At 41.1% G+C, this 18783-nt stretch overlaps 1 long non-coding RNA gene across 1 annotated transcript; it reads left to right on the top strand.

Moving 5' to 3' along the window:
* The first annotated feature begins 4014 nt into the window (after window positions 1–4014).
* Window positions 4015–6328, top strand: LOC137160205 (uncharacterized). The gene is made up of 3 exons (XR_010921806.1): window positions 4015–4085; window positions 5099–5201; window positions 6138–6328. It is a non-coding gene; the product is annotated as an uncharacterized lncRNA (long non-coding RNA).
* The last annotated feature ends 12455 nt before the right edge of the window (window positions 6329–18783 follow it).

Here is an 18783-nt window from a genome sequence, read left to right as displayed (position 1 = left end):
ACAGCATAATTAATTACATGTGCAAATACATTAGCTAAATGTGGTTGTGCAATTATAGGAATAATAGTTTGAAGAGGTTGAACATTGCAACTTCCATTTCAATAGACTTCTATTTACCTCATCTCATCCCTATCACTCGGGTGTCTCTCCTTGCCTTGGCACCAAATAGTGTCTTTGGTACTGTATGAGCCTCAGCATCTGAAAACTGAGATCATAAATGTTAATTGCACGCTTGAAAACACAGAATCTGAGTTTGAATAAATGGGGTTTAACAGAGACTCTAGATTTATTTGTCTAGGATTTACAGGCTACTTACTGTTACATGGAGCTGCAGGGGACTGTAGAGCAGGCTGGCCTCAAGACTGGGTAAAACCTACCTTCCCCCAGACCACACAGCTTTCTTCTGTCTGGGACCCACACCCCACAGCCTGGCTCTGCAATACCAGCTTGGATGCACATTGAAAGTTGCCAATTCCAAGACAAAAGGCTGCAGAATGTGAAGAACAGCATGTTATACACAACCAAATGAGATGAACTGGAGTACACTCCTAGTTCCCAAGTAGGGAGTTAGAATTCAAGTAATCTAAATCTTGTAGGTCACTAGCTTCGTGTTGGCAGAAATTTCTGTTTCACTTTTTACTATATAGAAATTATTAGAGGCATTTGCGTCTTCAAGTAGCAGAGTATGGAGAAGGAACTGAATATATCAGAATGTCCTTCAAGAGACAGCCTCAGTCTCACTGAAGAAAACAAAGGATAACACCATTCTGATGTTTTTTTGTTGCTTCTTAATGCCATCAGATTCTTTTCTCTTTAGCATAGTTGATGCTAGTATACTTGATGATTTCTCTAGCATAGTTGAATCAAGGTAAGATAACATTTGGGAACTGGGTAGGATGAACAGCCTGTTGTTTTCTCTGCTCAACCTTGTTCCGAAGATTTGTGTTGCTATAAGTAGCCTATGTTGTCCTTATTTTACTTTTATTAACAATTGGATTATTTTTAATTATGTCATCTAGCATTTCAGAAAAAGATTAATAAAAGAACACATATGCATACACAAAACCTTGGTAGCTTGATCACAGCAACTATTGAATTTATCCTCCAGCACTGGAAAACTTTCTTCCAGTTACATCTTGATTATTGGATAGAGTTCATTTTTACAATAGTTAAACATGAAAAACTTAACAGGGAGAAGTTCTTGTGCCTGATCCTCAGGTGTTCAGTGCAGAACCTGAGATTGGAGGGGATTCATTTGCAAGCTTTGAGTTTCTCCAATCCTAGGGCAGCCTCAGGGGTCCTCTAATTTGCACCTGGCAGTCAATGGCCTGAAACACCCACTGTAAAATGTACAAAGATCATACAAAATCCACTTGTGCTCTGATACTATAGATGGAGCAGCATATGTGGACTGAAGATGTTTTAATATGACCATGTGCAGAACTATTAGTGAAGTGAGAGCAAGCATATGAAAAGTGATCTTATTACAAAAATTCATTTTTTTGTTATTTCTACTACATAAGATGCTTTTTGTGTTGGAAAATGAGGGTATTTGAATATCTGAACAAAATTAAGAATCCTTATCAATTTTGCTCAAAATAGAAATTCAGCTTCTGTCACAGAGATGTATCTGTTTTGTAGCAAAATCAATTTTTTTTGTAGGACTAGGTATTATTGACCATTATGACTGATGCATACTCTTCTTTGTTTTGACGACGCTTATCACAATTCTAATAGTCATGCAGTGTTTCCTTTGTCATATCATGGTGAATGATGAAGGAAAACTGGGCTGACCCAAAGTAAGGGGCATCATGTAGTCTCCCTGGCCCAGTTCCACAAAGGGACTTAGGCATTGCATCCCTCATGCTGTAGTGTGAGTAGCACACACAGGGGAGTAAGGATGCTTCTTATGCCCTATTATTCCATTGTGTGGGAGTGTAACTAGGGATCAGGATCTGACCCATCATTAATCTTTCTGTACTACCTACTCTGAACATTAAGCAATATTTGGAATGAATGTTAATTGTGATTGGTAGGGGAGGGAAAGCTCAGATCTTTTAAACGTTAGCTGATTTGTTGGCCCGGTGTTTGGCTTATTAAAGTAGTTGACTAGCTGCTTGTTGCTTGATAATCCCAGAAAAGTGGAGAAGATTAGAGATGCCTTTAAATATGGTTGAACTCTTCTTCACTGCTCCTCTTGTGACTGTTGTATCTTAGTTTTCCAACTAAAAAACAGCCAGTAATAGAAACGACCCTTTCAGTTCTGGTTTTTGCCTTTGTCTCTTTACAATCCTTGACTCTTTTCAGTGAAGCTGCTGTCAGGGCAAGATCTGGTTTTAGCCTTCCATCTCAAACAGAGGAAATGATAGAATTATCCTTAAGACTTTTTAATGTGTGATTTTTTTTCTCATGCCTGTCATCTTTTTTTCATTCTCATAGATTTATACTTTACTTTGTTAGAGCACCATGTAGTTCTGTGTAATCAGTTAAAGAGTGTTTTGAGTCCAACATCAATTGATGTGATGACAAAATATTGCAGTTAAATGACTCAGTTTGGTGCATTTGTCCAAAGTTGACAAATAAGTCTGATTTGCTCTGCAGTGCTGCATTTTTATTATTGTATACTCTTTGGTTTGTAATAACAGTCAGCCAGTTGAAATCACCATAAGTAATCTTTAGAATTAATCAGTGGATAAATCATACAGTTCATTGGTATGCAGAGTGGCTCAATGTTTTGGGGACGGATGAATGGCTTATAGCAAAACAAAGAAATGAAGAGTGTTTAATGTAAAGAGTAATTTGTTTTGGAAATTAATATTAGGAGCAATGAAATTAATGTTTGTGCTCTGTGATCTGCAAATTACAAATGTAAAATGGTACTTAAGATGATGTATTACACACTGGCTAATTGACATTCACAATTATGGCAAGCAACAGTGGAAAAATATATATAACTCATTCCTAAATTTGAAGATAGTGATGAGATTCCATTTTAATGTAATGATCTTTATAGAGGTTGGCACTAGGAGGGATTATTCCCTTAGAAAAGTTCACATTGAGTAACTCTTTTTAAGATAAAAAAGAAACAAGAGAAACTGTGAGATTGGATCACTTCAGAGTCTTTATGCAGTACATATTTTAAAATATTATTGTAATGTATATTATTATATAATAATTATAACCAAAGACTCTTTATGGGGAGAAAATGGTTAACTAAAACAACATTTTATTTGAGGTAAATTTAATTAGAGGTATTCTGCTGTTAGACATGCATCTTTTTTTCTGGTTTACCTGAAGAATTAAGTTTAAAACAACTGAAATTGTCAGATTTAGGAAAACTCTCTACGTCATTGCTCTGAATATGAGTAGACTTAAGTATGTTCTTAGTAGAGCTGGTTGAAACAGTTTTCTGTCAGAAAATGCCATTTCAATTAAACCAGTTTTTGTGTGTGTGAAATCTTGTGAATTTTTAGCAACTTTGTTTTGAAATCAAACTGGAAAAGACGTTTCAAAAACATCAGAACATCCTGCTTTGACATTTTTGGTATGGGAAGTTTTTTATTTTTTTCTAACTTGGTCAAAATAAAAATTAAACATTCTGATTGACCCAAAATGGAACATTTCTGGAATCTTGTTTTGTGGGGAAAAATCTTGAAATTTTTACTTTTTATCCTGATTAGAGATGAAATAAAAATGTGAAATCTTGAAATTTTTTGCAACACGAAAATTCCATTTTCCATCCTGCTCTAGTGCTTACGGGCCTTTCATAATTGGGGTCTATGTTTGTATAAGTCAAAGGAAGAATGAAATAAGAATTTCTGCCTTTTAGGAAGTGGCTCTTTGGAGCTTGGGACATGGATATTTCTGATCCCTACTAAAACATTTAAGATCTCATTAGTGGCAGCAGCACGGAGGGTCGCATAATACATCCAGGTCATTTACTTTTATTTTTCTCTATCGGGCATAGATCATACAACACTACTGGTAGAACAGCAAATAAAATCACGTGGATGCAGGAGTGCAAGAGAACAAGACTTCTTTGGCTGTGGCAACTGCCTCTTCACCTTCATACTCTTTATCACGTGGTAAGCAAATAACTTAAGTTAATGCTGCAGGAGTTTTTAAATTTTTTTTATTAAAAATAATTGATCATTTCTTAGAGAAAACATGGTACTGTAACTTCAAAAAATATTTTCTCTGTGAAGTTGGCATTAGAAGCATCCAAACTTTAATTTCAATGTTGCATCAGAAACTACATGGATTTAAGATCAGGCCAACCATCAACATAGATAAATAAATAAATGCTTAGGAAAATAAGCTATACTATTGGGAGTATTGTGGAAATTAGATTTGGATACTGAATGAAGAATGGGCAAGCATTAAAAGGTTAGAAGTTTGAAATGCTTTTCTGTCGCTCTGAACTCTCAAGTCCTTTAAGGCCCCCACACCTGCAAAACCAACCCTACTTTACTAACAAAACCCTCTTTTTCCAGCAGGAAATATTTCTGAGGGAAGCTCCCTTGGTTTCATATTCTGATACCCTAGACACTTGGAGATACATTCAGGGCAGTTATAAGATTTATTTACTCCATCATTGCGTTATGTAGGCTGAGCTAAGGTTATGCTAATGTGTATGTATACTTTTTCTACTACACTTGGGAGTTCATTGTTCATACTTGCAACAGAGAAAGGAAGTTATCTTTTCAACTTTTTCAAAAAAAAAATTAAATTGACAGTTTTGGTGTGCTCATGAAAGGTGATGCCTACTCAAGTATAATAAGAATGTAGCCAAGAAAATAGATCTTATTCTTAGAACCTACTTTCCCCTGGAGAAGTTACTCAAGATCACATAGAAATCCTTGGTAGAACTGGGAATAGAATACAGGTCTCCTGAGTTCCAGTTCAGTGCCATACTCACAAGAACATCTTTTCTCTGCAGTTTTGTTTTCACCAGAAAGAAAAGGTACATTCTGAACTTAAGTTCATATATTATGAGGCTGGAAAACATTATGATCATCGAGTCTGATATCCTCTATTCTTGTTTGGATGTTTTTCTAAAAGATGTGCTCAATTCATTCCTATTTTCAAAAATTTCTAGTGATGAAGAATCCACCAAAGACTTGATTTGACCTGCGAACTTGTGTGAAAACTAAAAACTCCTTGTCTTCAATAAGATTTTACCTCAAGTTACCTAATTGGAGGTGAGAATACACTTTTTTTCCTAATGAAGGCAGAGTTCAATCATTTGGTCTTCACTGGATATAAGCTTAGAGTGAGATTTTCCAACTGGACATCCGAATCACCAGGGAGGCTTTGAAAATATCATCCATAGTGACAACCATATATATAACAGGGTTTTTTAAATTTTGTTGTCTTTATAATAATGAATGTAATATAGAATCATAGAATCATAGAATATTAGAGTTGGAAGGGACCTCAGGAGGTCATCTAGTCCAACCCCCTGCTCAAAGCAGGACTAACCTCAGCTATATCATCCCAACCAGGGCTTTGTCAAGCCTCAGCTTAAAAACCTGTAAGGATGGAGATTCCACCACCTCCCTAGGTAACCCATTCCAATGCTTCACCACCCTCCTAGTAAAAAACTTTTTCCTAATGTCCAACCTAGACCTCCCCCTGCAACTTGAGACCGTTGCTCCTTGTTCTGTCATCTGCCACCACCGAGAACAGCCTAGCCCCATCCTCCCTGGAACCCCCTTTCAGGTAGTTAAAAGCCGCTATCAAATCCCCCCTCACTCTTCTCTTTTGCAGACTAAACAAGCCCAGTTCCCTCAGCCTCTCCTCATAAGTCCTGTGCTCCAGCCCCCTAATCATTTTGGTTGCCCTCCGCTGCACTCTCTCCAAATTGTCCACATCTTTTTTGTAGTGGGGGGCCCAAAACTGGACACAGTATTCTAAATGCGGCCTCACCAATGCCTCCCAGGCTGTCTCAGGGCATAATGCAACTAGATTTCTCTTTAAACCATCACTGTAGTTTCAGTAAAGAAAATCTACAGAAATCTTAGAAAATTGCAAGGAAGTATGTAATATCAGAATATTCCTCTTACCAATTTATTTGCAATTTTTTCAATGTACAAAAATGGTGTTTAGTGTAATTTAGTGTTTTTATTTCTGTACAGAAAAGGAAGCTGACAAACTGCTACCATCATCATCTTACAGGAAACAATTACAGCACAAGTATAGACTAAAACACTTTGTGTTTGTGCATGTGTGTGTCTACAAAATCTAACATTATAATGTTAAATATTGTGCAAAATCACAAAATATCCTGGAAAACAAGCTAGGATCTTTAAAATAAGACACAATAAAATCAAAGACAATAAAATATATTAAACAATTATCACCACTCATCACGATTTATATTATATAAAATTGAACGTTACTTCTCCTGGACACATTACACGATCCATTGTCTACAGCCAAGCCCTAAAATACAACCGGATTTGCTCCGATCCCTCAGACAGAGACAAACACCTACAAGATCTCTGTAGCCGGGAGGGGTGGTCCCGCTCTGAGGAGGACCCAGAGAGGGAGCCAGACCCACCCTGGCTGACAGAGGCCTCCCCCAGGGGAAGCCCCAACCGGAAGCAGGTGGGCGGGTCTAGACCTTTAAAGGCCCCAGTGGCCCCACCTGACCGGAAGCAGGGGGGGCGGAGCTAGGCCTTTAAGAGCCAGGCCGGTCAGCTCAGTCGGGGGAAGACGGCCGAAGGGGAAGGACGCGGCTCCTCCTGAGCTCCTAGCTAAGGCCGGGCCGGGGAGCCACGCTAAAAGGGAGCGGCCGGCCTTAACCCCAGCCTGGGGATCGGCAGAGGCCTCCCCCAGGTACCCCACAACCTGGGACTTGGAGGAGGGCCCACCAGAGGCCCCCACGGCCTGGGAGCTGGAAGAAGACCCATCGGGGCTCCCTGCTGACGACGAGCCTGAGGAGAACCCCCCTGAGACACCCGGGGCCTGGGAGACGGAAGCAGACCTGCCAGAGCAGTACAGAGCCTGGGACCCCGAGAACTTACCGGCCCTGCCCGAGGCCTGGGGACTGCAGGACCTGGAAGAGCTACCCTCCGAAGATGAGCCCATGGAGCTGCCCGAGCTGCCGCCTGTGGACGAGGAGGGCCTAGCAGGCCTACCACACCTCAGCGACCCAGAGGAGGCAGGTACTGGGGGTTTCGGGGAGGAAGAAGCCCAGGGATAGCCGCATGTTAGTGGCTGAGTCAGGGGCAACCCGGGCGGTGTGTTACGGCCGGAGCCCCGCCGACCCCGTGGCAACCGCCGTTGCCACTGACAGGGCCCTAGGCTGGGACGCAGTGGAGACGGGTGGGCCTGCGTCCCCCTCCCCTCTTCCCTATCCTCCATGAGAAAGCCTTCCCCGCCGTGCCATTCCAGAGAGCGGCTTGCTCACCTGCCAGCCCTGCCTGAGGGCCTGGACAAAGACTATTTGCTTTGCCATCCCTGCCTGAGGGCCTGGCCTTAAGACTGCCTGCCTTGCCAGCCCTGCCTGAGGGCCTGGCCTTAAGACTGCCTGCCTTGCCAGCCCTGCCTGAGGGCCTGTCCTTAAGACTGCCTGCCTTGCCAGCCCTGCCTGAGGGCCTGGCCTTAAGACTGCCTGCCTTGCCAGCCCTGCCTGAGGGCCTGGCCTTAGACCCCTTGCTTTGCCCGCCCGGCCTAAGGGCCCGGCACTAGGCTGCTTACCCTGAGAAGGGCACAAGACTGCTCCTGGTGAGAGGTAGCCGGGAGGGGTGGTCCCCCCTCTGAGGAGGACCCAGAGAGGGGAAAACCCGGACGCTGCTCCCCGGCTCTAGGGGCACGTCCACAATCTCCATAAAAGATTCTTAAAACTACAATACCCACCTGGGGAGGTGAAGAAACAAATTGACAGAGCCAGACGGGTACCCAGAAGTCACCTACTACAGGTCAGACCCAACAAAGAAAACAACAGAACATCACTGGCCATCACCTACAGCCCCCAGCTAAAATCTCTCCAACACATCATTAAGGATCTACAACCTATCCTAGAAGATGATCCCTCACTCACTCAAGCTGTAGGAGGCAGGCCTATCCTTGCTTACAGACAGCCCCCCAACCTGAAGCAAATACTCACCAGCAACCATACACCATACAACAAGAACACTAACTTAGGAACCTATCATTGCAACAAACCCTGTTGCCAACTCTGCCCGCACATCGACTCTAATGACACCATCACAGGTCCTAACCACATCAGCTACACCATAAGGAGCTCATTCACCTGCAAATATGACATCATGTGCCAGCAATGCTCCTCTGCCATGTACATTGGCCAAAACGGACTACGCAAAAGAATTAATGGACACAAATCAGACATACAAAATGGTAACATCTATAAGCCAGTAGGAGAGCACTTCAATTTCCCAGGATACTCTGTAACTGACTTGACAGTTGCCATACTTCAACAAAAAAAACTTCAAAAACAGACTTCAGTGAGAAACTGCAGAGCTGGAACTCATATGCAAACTTGACACAATCAGACTAGGTCTGAATAAGGACTTGGAATGGTTATCTCATTACAAGAAGTAATTGTTACTGTTCACACATTCTCACCTTCTAATCAACGTTTGTGAATAGGCCTCATCTACCCTAACTGAATTGACTTTGTTAGCACTTGCCCTCCCCATTGTTAAGTTTCTCACCCTTGAATGTATATATATATATACACACATACCTTCTATCTGTGGTTTCCATTTCAAGCATCTGACGAAGTGGGTTGCAGCCCATGAAAGCTTATGCCCGCAGAAATTTGTTAGTATTTAAAGTGCTACAGGACTCCTCCTTAGTAATCTTCATCTAACTCAACAATAAATACTCTGGCACAATCTCATAGTTATGTCTCACAAATAGTTTCACTTTCTAAACTATTGTACATAATAGATGTAAAAATCTAACGAAAATAGATCGAAATATATCTAAAAAACAGATACAGCTATATGATCTCTAGGCCTTCCTGGGAACTTCTTTTCGACATGCTATGGAAGAGATTTCACATGTTTATATAGTTCTGATATTTGCCTGTCAAAGGATTAATTTAGCCATGGTAAAAAGTGCACCAATAAAATATGGTGTTTTTGTTCCAAGTAGAGCTGATGGGGATAATAAGATGGTTGCTGTGATCTTTTTAAAAGTACATCACAGGAATATCTGAATACCATAAAGTCCTTAAAGTGGTGGGGGAAACCTGGTTCAAGCGGAAGTTTGACTTCTTACATACACTTCCCATATTATCAATGCATTGGTTTTGAAAACTTAGCTCCATCTTAGAGCTATCAGTTGGCAGTGCTGTGATATTGCCACTTAAAGATTCACCTAACATCTGTCTAACATTCAACTGAGAAGGGGACATGTTGCAAGGGGGTGTGTGAGGGGACACCAATCTCCTAGAAGCTGGGATGCTTTATACTAGGTCATTACCTCTCCTGTGTTATTCTGTTACCCAGTTGGGGTGAAGTCACAGAATTTGGCCATGGGCAGCCCCACTTCATAGCCACCATTTGGATTCCCTTAGCTTCCACAAAGCCTTGCTAAAACACACAAGTCAGGGTAAGGATTTGGGCAAGGATTCTTATTCTAAGAAGTTGTTCAGTACTTTAGTTTGAGGTAATTTAAGCAGATGGTCACCATGTGGTTGTAACATAGGAATGGAAATCTAGAGATCTGGGCTCTATTCCCAGATCTGCCACAATATTCGTGTGACATAAAGATCAGTCAGTTACCCTGTATGCTTCTATTTTTTCATCTGTAGAATGGAGATGATAAAACTTCCCTATCCTCCTAGAGATAAATTAATTGTTTGCAAAGCATATTCAGATTGTTGAATGAAAGGTACTACTTTAGTGCATGAATTACAATTAAATGAATTTGACAGTTGCAAAAATGATGTTGTACAGGAAGAACTTATACAGCATGTAAATATTTCTATCTGAAATATATTTGTTTTTTACTAAATGAATGTCCTAGCTGTTCAAAATATTTTTGATATGCATTTAAGGTCAGTCTCACTTTACTAGTTTAGTAAACTTCTGCTTGGCTGTCTGCTGCTAACCTAAAAAAAATAAAATATAAAATATTAGTGGTATTTTGACCTTTCTGAGTTATCAATGAAAGAAAGAACAACTTATTGACATTAGGAGAAGTTATATGCATCCTTAAAAATGTGGATAAAAATGGCAAGACAGCTCCCAAAAATGACAGATTTCTTTCCACCTGATCTCTTTGCTTTGTACCCGCTTCCACTTTTCGCCTATTTGTGTGTCTTTTTAAACAATTGTTATCCCACCCTAACATGTTATATCCATGTAATATTGTCTGACTTTGTATTATCTGGTCTTGCAGCTTTGATAAGTTGGAAAGTAATTGTGTCATTTTATTGGATATCTTGTGAAATTTGCAGTATTATGTGACATATACAAGCTGTAAGTTATTTACTGTTTTGTAGTTTTTATTGTTTCTTTATAAAAATAAATAAACTAATCACACACACACACACACACACACAAAGTCTATGCTATTTATAGAATCATAGAAATACAGGTCTGGAAGAGACCTCAAGAAGCCATCTAGTTCAGATACTGCAATGAGGCAGGACCACATATACCTAGACCATTCATGACAGGTGTTTGTCTAACCTGTTCTAAAAACTCACTGATGACAGGGATTCCACAACCTCCCTTTGAAGCCTTTTCGACTACTTAACTACTCTTATAGCTAAAGCATTTTCCTATATCTAGCCTAAATCCCTTGCTGCAGATTAAGCCAATTACTTCTTGTCCTATCTTCAGTGGACATACAGAACAATTGATCACTGTCTTCTGTAGCAGCCCTTAATATTTGAAGACTGTTATCAGGTCCCTTCCTTAGTCATCTTTTCTCAAAAATTATCGTATCCAGTTTAACCTCATAGGTTTCTAAACCTTTGATCATTATTTAGCTTTACTCTGGACTCTCTTCAATTTGTCCATATCTTCCCTAAGAATGAAAATGAATGAGACACAGTATTCCAGCAGAAGTCTCACCAGCATTGATTAGTGAAGAACAATTACTTCCCATGTCTTACAAACAACAGTATAACTAAATACCGATATCTTCATTTTAAATGATTGGAAGAAGTTTGTGTTTAGTAGTTAGAACGAGAGCCTGAAATTCAAAGGTTTTGCCACTAATATATACTGAGTGGTTTTGGGCCAACCACTTAACCTCTCTGTTGCTCAATTTACACTGGATGTAATTATGGGTGCAATAATTGCATTCATTCATTACCATCTCTGTCTGGGAGATATAAAGTGCTGTGAGTTCCTCAAAATGAGAGGTAACATAACTGCCAACTATTAATTAAGTTTCAAGAATCTGCCATATATTCATTCTTTGTTCAGCATATCAGGCTGTACCTAAATTTTTTTTTAAAAAGCCCAAAACTTATTTCTTGAAGACTCTCTGAGTGTTCAACAGGCCATTAGTCTTATCTTCTTCTTCATTATTATTATTATTTTACAGTTAAGATAATGGATCTTTTTTTTCTTCTTTTCTTTTTGACTTCCTTTAAACTAAGTTGTTAATCACTGTAGTGCCTTATATATGGTTTTGTGTCATGTTATTAGACGTAAAAGGTCAGAACTAGTTTTGTCTTTGAGAAAATATTAGATATTAAAAAGAGAACCTTCCTATTAAAAGAAATTTGATAATAAGATGGGCATGAATTCAAAACCACCATTACACTTTGAACATAAATGTGTTAGACTACAATAACAAAATTATAGTGGACAATAAATAAAACTACAGGAGGGCAATTTTAGTGCCATAGCAAAATGAAGTCTTTATAATCATGGAAATTATCACAATATTGCTAATGGGGAGATCTTTCTGGGAAGCAGACCAGACTGTCTATCCCATTTCAACAAATCCAAGAAGCATTCATCATAGTTCAGTCAGGTTTCTTTTATCTGCTGCAAATTGCCATATGCGGTTGATGTGAGATGAATTAGTTAACAGTAGCAAAAACCAGTAAAATAAACATAGGGCCAAATCCTGCTCAGTTTACTCATGCCACTGAAAAATCAAACCACTTGTGAGCAGGACTTGGTGCTAAAGGCATAACAGAAACTTGTTGTTAGTAGAAACAATTATAAGATGTATAGCTGTTTACCATATAAAACATAAATTAAAATTTGTTTAATTGAATTTTAGTGACACCAAGTTTGGTCTTGTCTGTAGGGTTTAACATAATATTCACTGTGCTCCAAGAAAGACAACCTGCTAAAGTGACCCCTATGCTGGTGTAAATCCTACTAGAGTTAATGGAATTGTATGTGAGCATAAGTGTCTGCTCTAATGGATACTGTTATGAGATCAGAGTCTATATGATTACCGATCATTTTAATATGTTCACCTCAGAAGTTTTGGAGAGTCTGATCAGGAAAGCACCTGGATGTTGGGATGCTTATGCAAATCTCTTGTGTCTGTGCAGTTCGGTTGGTGAACAGAACAACAGGATACAGAAGGACCTAAACAAACTGGAGGATGTGGAGAAGTTGGAGAGAGTCCACCGGAGGGCAACAAAAATGATTAGGGGGCTGGAGGGGGCTGGAGGTCTAGTTTGGATATTAGAAAAAAGTTTTTCACTAGGAGGGTGGTGAAGCACTGTAATGGGTTGCCTAGGGAGGTAGTGGAATCTCCATCTTTAGAGGTTTTTAAGCTGCAGCTTGACAAAGCCCTCGTTGGGATGATTTAGCTGAGGTTAGTCCTACTTTGAGCAGGGGGTTGGACTAGATGACCTCCTGAGGTCCCTTCCAACTCTAATATTCTATGGTTCTATGATAAAGATAGCTTTGTCCTCATTGATGGAAAGTTGTTTTATTTACAGCGAGCTAACTAACATCCCATAACAGCTCACTGGTGAATCCTTGGCCCCCATAATGTTTACCCTGAAGTAACTAGATGAGGTCAGCTAAACCACCTGCCCATGGTTGATTTTGCTTAGTTTACTTCACTGTAAAACTAAAGTGCTTTGTAGTCACTAGGATTTTACAGCAAGATAGCTAACAGGTGCTAGTTATTCCACAGTGAAAACAATTTATTTGTCAATGAAGATATAGACATAGATTATAACATATGATGATAGATTCCTGGAACCAGCAGAGAGAGTAGATTTTTAAAGGCGCACAGATGTTGCCTAAAGATGGATATATTGGAAGAGATTATAAGTGCATGTGTGTGCGTGTTACTGGCCACAGCTAAATTTGGGCCAAATTCTGCCTGGCCTTTAAGGCACATGGGTCCCTGCAAGGCAGAGGGCATAAAGAGTCCCTATGTCCTGGTTCCCCTTTCCATGACTCATGGAAGGGACTAAACGAATTCCAGTCTTGCAGAGGCACAGAACACCCTAAAGATGAAGGCAGGGCCAAAACTCCACTCAGTAATGCTCTGGGTAGTATCCTGGCCTAACAGCCTGGAGCATAGCAGGCTGCACTTAGTGATGTGGCAATGAACGTGCACAATTAACAAATAGCAAGAGTCAGGATTGGTTGTTTTGAAAAGTCATAATTCAAAGTGATAAATGCCATTAAACAAAGCACAAGAGCCCACATTTTCTAAATAGGCTCAGCACCCTGGCTGTTTTAAAAGATGCAAAAGAGCATGTTATTTTCTCCCAAAAATATAAGGAACATTAGTTTTCCAGCAAGCTAGATTCATTCGTTCATCTGCCCCGATAGCTAAAATAATTCAGTTTTTAAAGTGTGTGAAATTTTCTGTTCTGATAAACCCGGGACAAAAGCAGAATGAATTTAGTGATGTTAATTAATTATTGAGCAGTTTGAGAGGCAGCTGAAATTCAGCCCCAAATGTCTAATAATCAAACCCTCTGTAGACCATCTTGTTGATTATAAACACATTCTATTCAGAATGGATTTTTCTTGTCATACATCCATATGCGTATAAATTCAAGAAGAGATAAGCATGCAGTGAACTTCAAGTTTAAAATTTATTATGATGGACATACCCTAGCTTATCCCTGAGCTACATCCAAATTGAATAGTGCAGATGGAACACATGGGAAATGGATAGCATCCAAATGCAATACTATATGGTACAGCTATTCTGTTTTATTTTTAACCACCAGACTATTATTTGAACTGCAAAGATAATATGCAGGAGAGGAAAAGAAAGATTACCTTTCCAAGCTATGATTCTCTGTTTTATTCCTGCAAACAAGAAAAATGGCATAAAATCTAACTCACATACAGCAGCAAGTTTATTTTTCTGTTTTCTAACAAGGAGCCCTACTAAATGTGCTTTCTTGACAGAGAAAAAGTTACACTAGGTTTCTTTGCCCTCAATGGATATGATTTTGATAGGAGCAGGGAGTGGACAAAGTTTTTACAGAGAAGTTTTGGATAAGTCACGAACTTCTTAAGCAATGAAAAATAATAAACATTTGTGTAGATAGCTGTTTCTCCTAAGTCATAGCTTTGTGTATTGTAGAAAGGTGCTGTGGCCTTCCTCCGAGCCAGGGCCCGAAGAAGGGCCACACCTGCGGGGGCAGACAGTGAAAGAGCCGGCAGCCCAGTCTGCCCAGCAACCGGGAAGCTGGCTCGCAATAGGGCCTGCTGGCCAAGGCTGAGACTACAAAAAGCAGGCCCCACAGCTCAGAGTGGAGGAAGCTGCTGCTGGAGGCAGATGTGCGGCCCTGCTGGCTACAGCCTGAACTAGGCCGGGCCGCTGACAGGAGCGAGCGCCCTCCAGGGCGGAGATCCCAGGAGCAGCTCCAGAGACCAACCGCTAAGGGTTGGGTAGGGCCCCTGGGCCCACTAGACTGGCCAAGGCCTACAGGCCTCCTGGACTGGGCCAAGCCTGTAGGCCCCAGTAATTGGACTGAGTTCCCTAAGCCGGAAGGCTGGGAGACCCCTCCCGAGGCCGGACCTGACCTAGAGGAGCTGCCTGAGACCGAGCCATTCCCCCAGATGGGACAAGACTTAGAGGAGCTGCCGGAGGCCGAGCCATTCCCCGAGCCCTGGGACCTGGAGGAACTGCCCTAGCCGAGGAGCTTCCCGCCTTGCCTCCTGTGGATGCCGAGGGACTGGTGAGTCTGCCGCGGGCGGTCTACCCCAGTGACTCTGAGGAACCTACAGATGCAGGTATCTGGGGATACGGGGAGGAAGTAGCCCAGGGGTGGCCATAACTTTGGCTGAGACAGTGGCAAGCCCCAGTCAGCGTGTTGCGGCAGGAGCCCCTCTGACTTAGTGGCACGCCTTTGCCACTGCTAGGGCCCTGGGCTGGGACGCAGTGGAGTTGGGTGGGCCTGCGTCCTCCTCCCCTTGCCACCCAGAGAGTGAGCACCGTCCCCAGCACTCTTGAATTGAAACCACTGCCTTGCTCGCCCGCCCTGCCTGAGGGCCGGGGCTACAGACTGCCTTGCTCACCCACCCTGCCTGAGGGCTGGGGCACCAGACTTATTTTGCAGCAAACATTCCCCTTTTTGGAAGCTGTAGTGGCCTTCCTCCGAGCAAGGGCCCGAAGAAGGGCCACAACTGCGGTGCCAGACAGGCCCCCATGTTACTGTGTGTGTGTGTGTACATACATACATACACACAACACATTCATAATGTAGCAGAGAAATTGCAGAGGCCTCTCTGACTCATTGGTAACATTCAATGTACAGCAAAAGTTGACTAACAAATAAAAGAACATTTTAAGTGAAAGTGTGGAAATACTGGAAAAATATATTCAGTTTCATGTCTAAAAATCCAGTTTTTTTATGCAAATTGAAAATACCAGTCCATTTTTACCTGATTGGGCTTTTTGTGGTTTTTTTAAATACACTTGATCACCACTTAATGTTTGTACAAGTATCCAATCAAGAATCCAAGAAGGTAGTGAGGGGATTTCATCTCTGCCATGACTTTCAGGCTTCCTGGGTGGTGTTCCTACCTGTTGTGGAATGATATGCAGCTGCATAGGTCACAGTGGCCAATGCCAAGAAATAAGTAACCTAAAAGACCATTCTTATTAATGTAAGGAGATTAAACCATCACCTCTTTCCACAGGAGTAAAGGCAGAGCTTTTGCATAACCCCTTTTTTGTGATGAAAATATGCATTTCAGAGAGCTTTAAAAATGTAAATTATAACAAACATCCAGGTCTCCCAAACATCTGTCTGTAGTTCATCATTCATTTACATTAACAAATGTTTGTGAAACACTCAGATACTATAGTAATAAACATCACAGAGGAAAGTAATAATGCTGTGTTCAGAGAAAGTTTGAACAGTGTGTAGTAAGTAAGGCATAGGGCACACACTGAATAATGAGGATAAAACAACAAACAAAAAATGAATAGTTAATTAACAGTAATTAATTGAGCCCCAGCCATTCCATGTATTCATGTGGCAGAGATCCTGTAGAAAAAATAGCATGTGATCATGTAATTAAAGACTTTATCATGCATACACACATGAGGGCTGAATTAAGGTTGCACAGACATCCTTAATTCTAGCATTTCCTAATGTTTGAGTGCCTGACTTTGCAACCTTAGCATTCTTTTAATGTGGTATTTTTGTGTGTGCATATAATATTGTATTACTTTCTATTCTGTATTTAGTGGGAGATTGATTCTGTATTTAGTGGGAGACTGACCCTTCACAACCTATAAAGGGAGAGAGGACACAAGGAGCCTACCCTCCCCCATAACTTCCCTCTATAAAGGCCAGCCACAACCTGGCTGTGGAACACAGGGGTTGGATAGCCACCCAAAAAAGGAGGTGCAAAGAGTAGCAGACACTGCATTCTCTCCCAGGATGGCGGAATTTACTGCTGCAGAACGTACTCTATAGGATTCCCTGTGGGCCTTCTGTCTGAGTATGTCAGAATTCTTCCTGCGGAAATTTGCTCCAAGGCAGTCCTTCTTTCTGTCATTCATAAAATGTCTCTTGACCCATGGTCTAATTCTCATCTTCTTATCATATTATTTTATCTGTGTTGTATCTGTTCTCTATTGTATTTTCCAAATTCAGATCAATATTTGGAAAAAAATACTTAATTATCATTCTTTAGATCTTTTTATTAAAATGATTATTTTGCTGTATTGTGTGCATATTTTCTATGAAGGAACTAAGTTTGTCTGTATAAAATGACTTGGTTCTCTCATGGCATTCTCTTCAACAATCTGCATTCCTCAAGCATACTAACAAGTGAGAAAAGATCTATAATAATAATCTGACATTTTTGTTGTGGTTTTCAGATCTAAGGATCCAACTGCTTTACAAATGAGGGGCCTGATCTACAGTGCAGTGTTTGCTCCTCTTTGCAATTCAAGTCATTTGGATCTCAGTATCTGGAGGTCTTGTGGGACTGAATACCATACACTGTGTATACAAATCACTTCGTCACAATGAATTTTTTTCTCCAAACAGTTAAGGAGTTCTTATTTCTTCCATCAGTGGAGTCAGGTAACTCCCCTTTGGGGGAAAAAACCAAAAGGTTCAAGCCAGAAACTCTGAAGATTCACTTAACATGCCCACTGTTCTTGTGACAGATATTACAAACACATGTAATATATTTGAGACTATAGTATCAACTTCATAAATGTTGTCTGTACCTCTGTGAACAAGGAATTCTATACTGGCTCCATGGGAGAGGGCTACTGAACTCCTTCCAGGAACTAAAATCAGTAGGGGGTAATTAGTGCGGAGCTGGAAGAGGTAAATAACTCCAGAGAATTCCTGCCCATGGGGTGAATTGCATATACTGGATCAGACCTGGTTAAAGAGGCCCAGGCGACAAAGAAAGAGCTTGTGTTATAAAGGACCAGCTCAAACTGTCCTGAGGTTCTAACCAGAAGGGCAAGCACTGCTGGATGGGTTTGAAGAATCTTGAAACCTACCAGATTCCCTATGTAGAAGATGGGTGACCTCTGGTAGTTTAGCATATATGTAGACCTTTTGTTGTTTTATAATATGTTTTCTCTGTAATGCTTATTTCCTAAAATAAATGTGCTTTGCTTTGGGAAAGCTGGCTGGTCTCTGGTAACAGTCATAGCCCCTGGGAGGAAAAAAACAAACCTGCAGGTGCTGAGCTAAGTCAGATCTGCTAGGAAAATCACAGTGAATTGGAAGATGGAGGGGGCAAACCCTAAGTCCCTGATCTGGAGAGAGAGGAACACAGCTCCCTGCATAGAGAAGTAGAGGCTAGAGGTCTGAGACCTAAGGGGCATCCATTGTGTCAGCCATGCACAGGACTGACAGCTGCAGTCCCGACATTCATGGGGGCTGACAGCTCGCGACCCCCCCCCCCCCACATAATAACCTTGCGACCTCTTGAGGGGTCCTGACCCCCTATGTGAGAACTCCTCCTTTAAAAGGTGAAATAACAAAATAGTAATTGGCTGTAGACCTTTATTAGACAAGCTGCCAAATTCCAGAAGAAATTTCTGCTGTGGATTCTATCGTCAGTGTCTTATAACTTCAGGATCATATTTTACCTCTGTCTGTGGAGCCTTGTGCAGACTGCAGAGGGTTAAGAGGTATGGTTACCTTGAAATTATGATGGATTTCAGGGCTATCAGCGCACAGGTGCTTTGCCTCTGTGCACTTTCCTGGCCCTTACAGTTCTTCTTGCACTTTGGCACTGTTGGGAGATCCAAGTATATTGGGGGTGTGGTATTGGCTAGAATATACTCTTCTACTATTTAAAATGTAATGCATCAAGTTATTCTCTTACTCAGCTATTGAATACATAAATGTTGGATTCT

This window comes from Emydura macquarii, unplaced genomic scaffold, assembly GCF_026122565.2.
Source record: "Emydura macquarii macquarii isolate MOO-44397 ecotype Brisbane River unplaced genomic scaffold, CSIRO-AGI_Emac_v2 contig_2171, whole genome shotgun sequence".
Lineage (NCBI taxonomy): Eukaryota > Metazoa > Chordata > Testudines > Chelidae > Emydura > Emydura macquarii.
The sequence above is the reverse complement of the archived record's forward strand: the minus strand, read 5'-3'. Positions and strand labels throughout refer to the sequence as shown.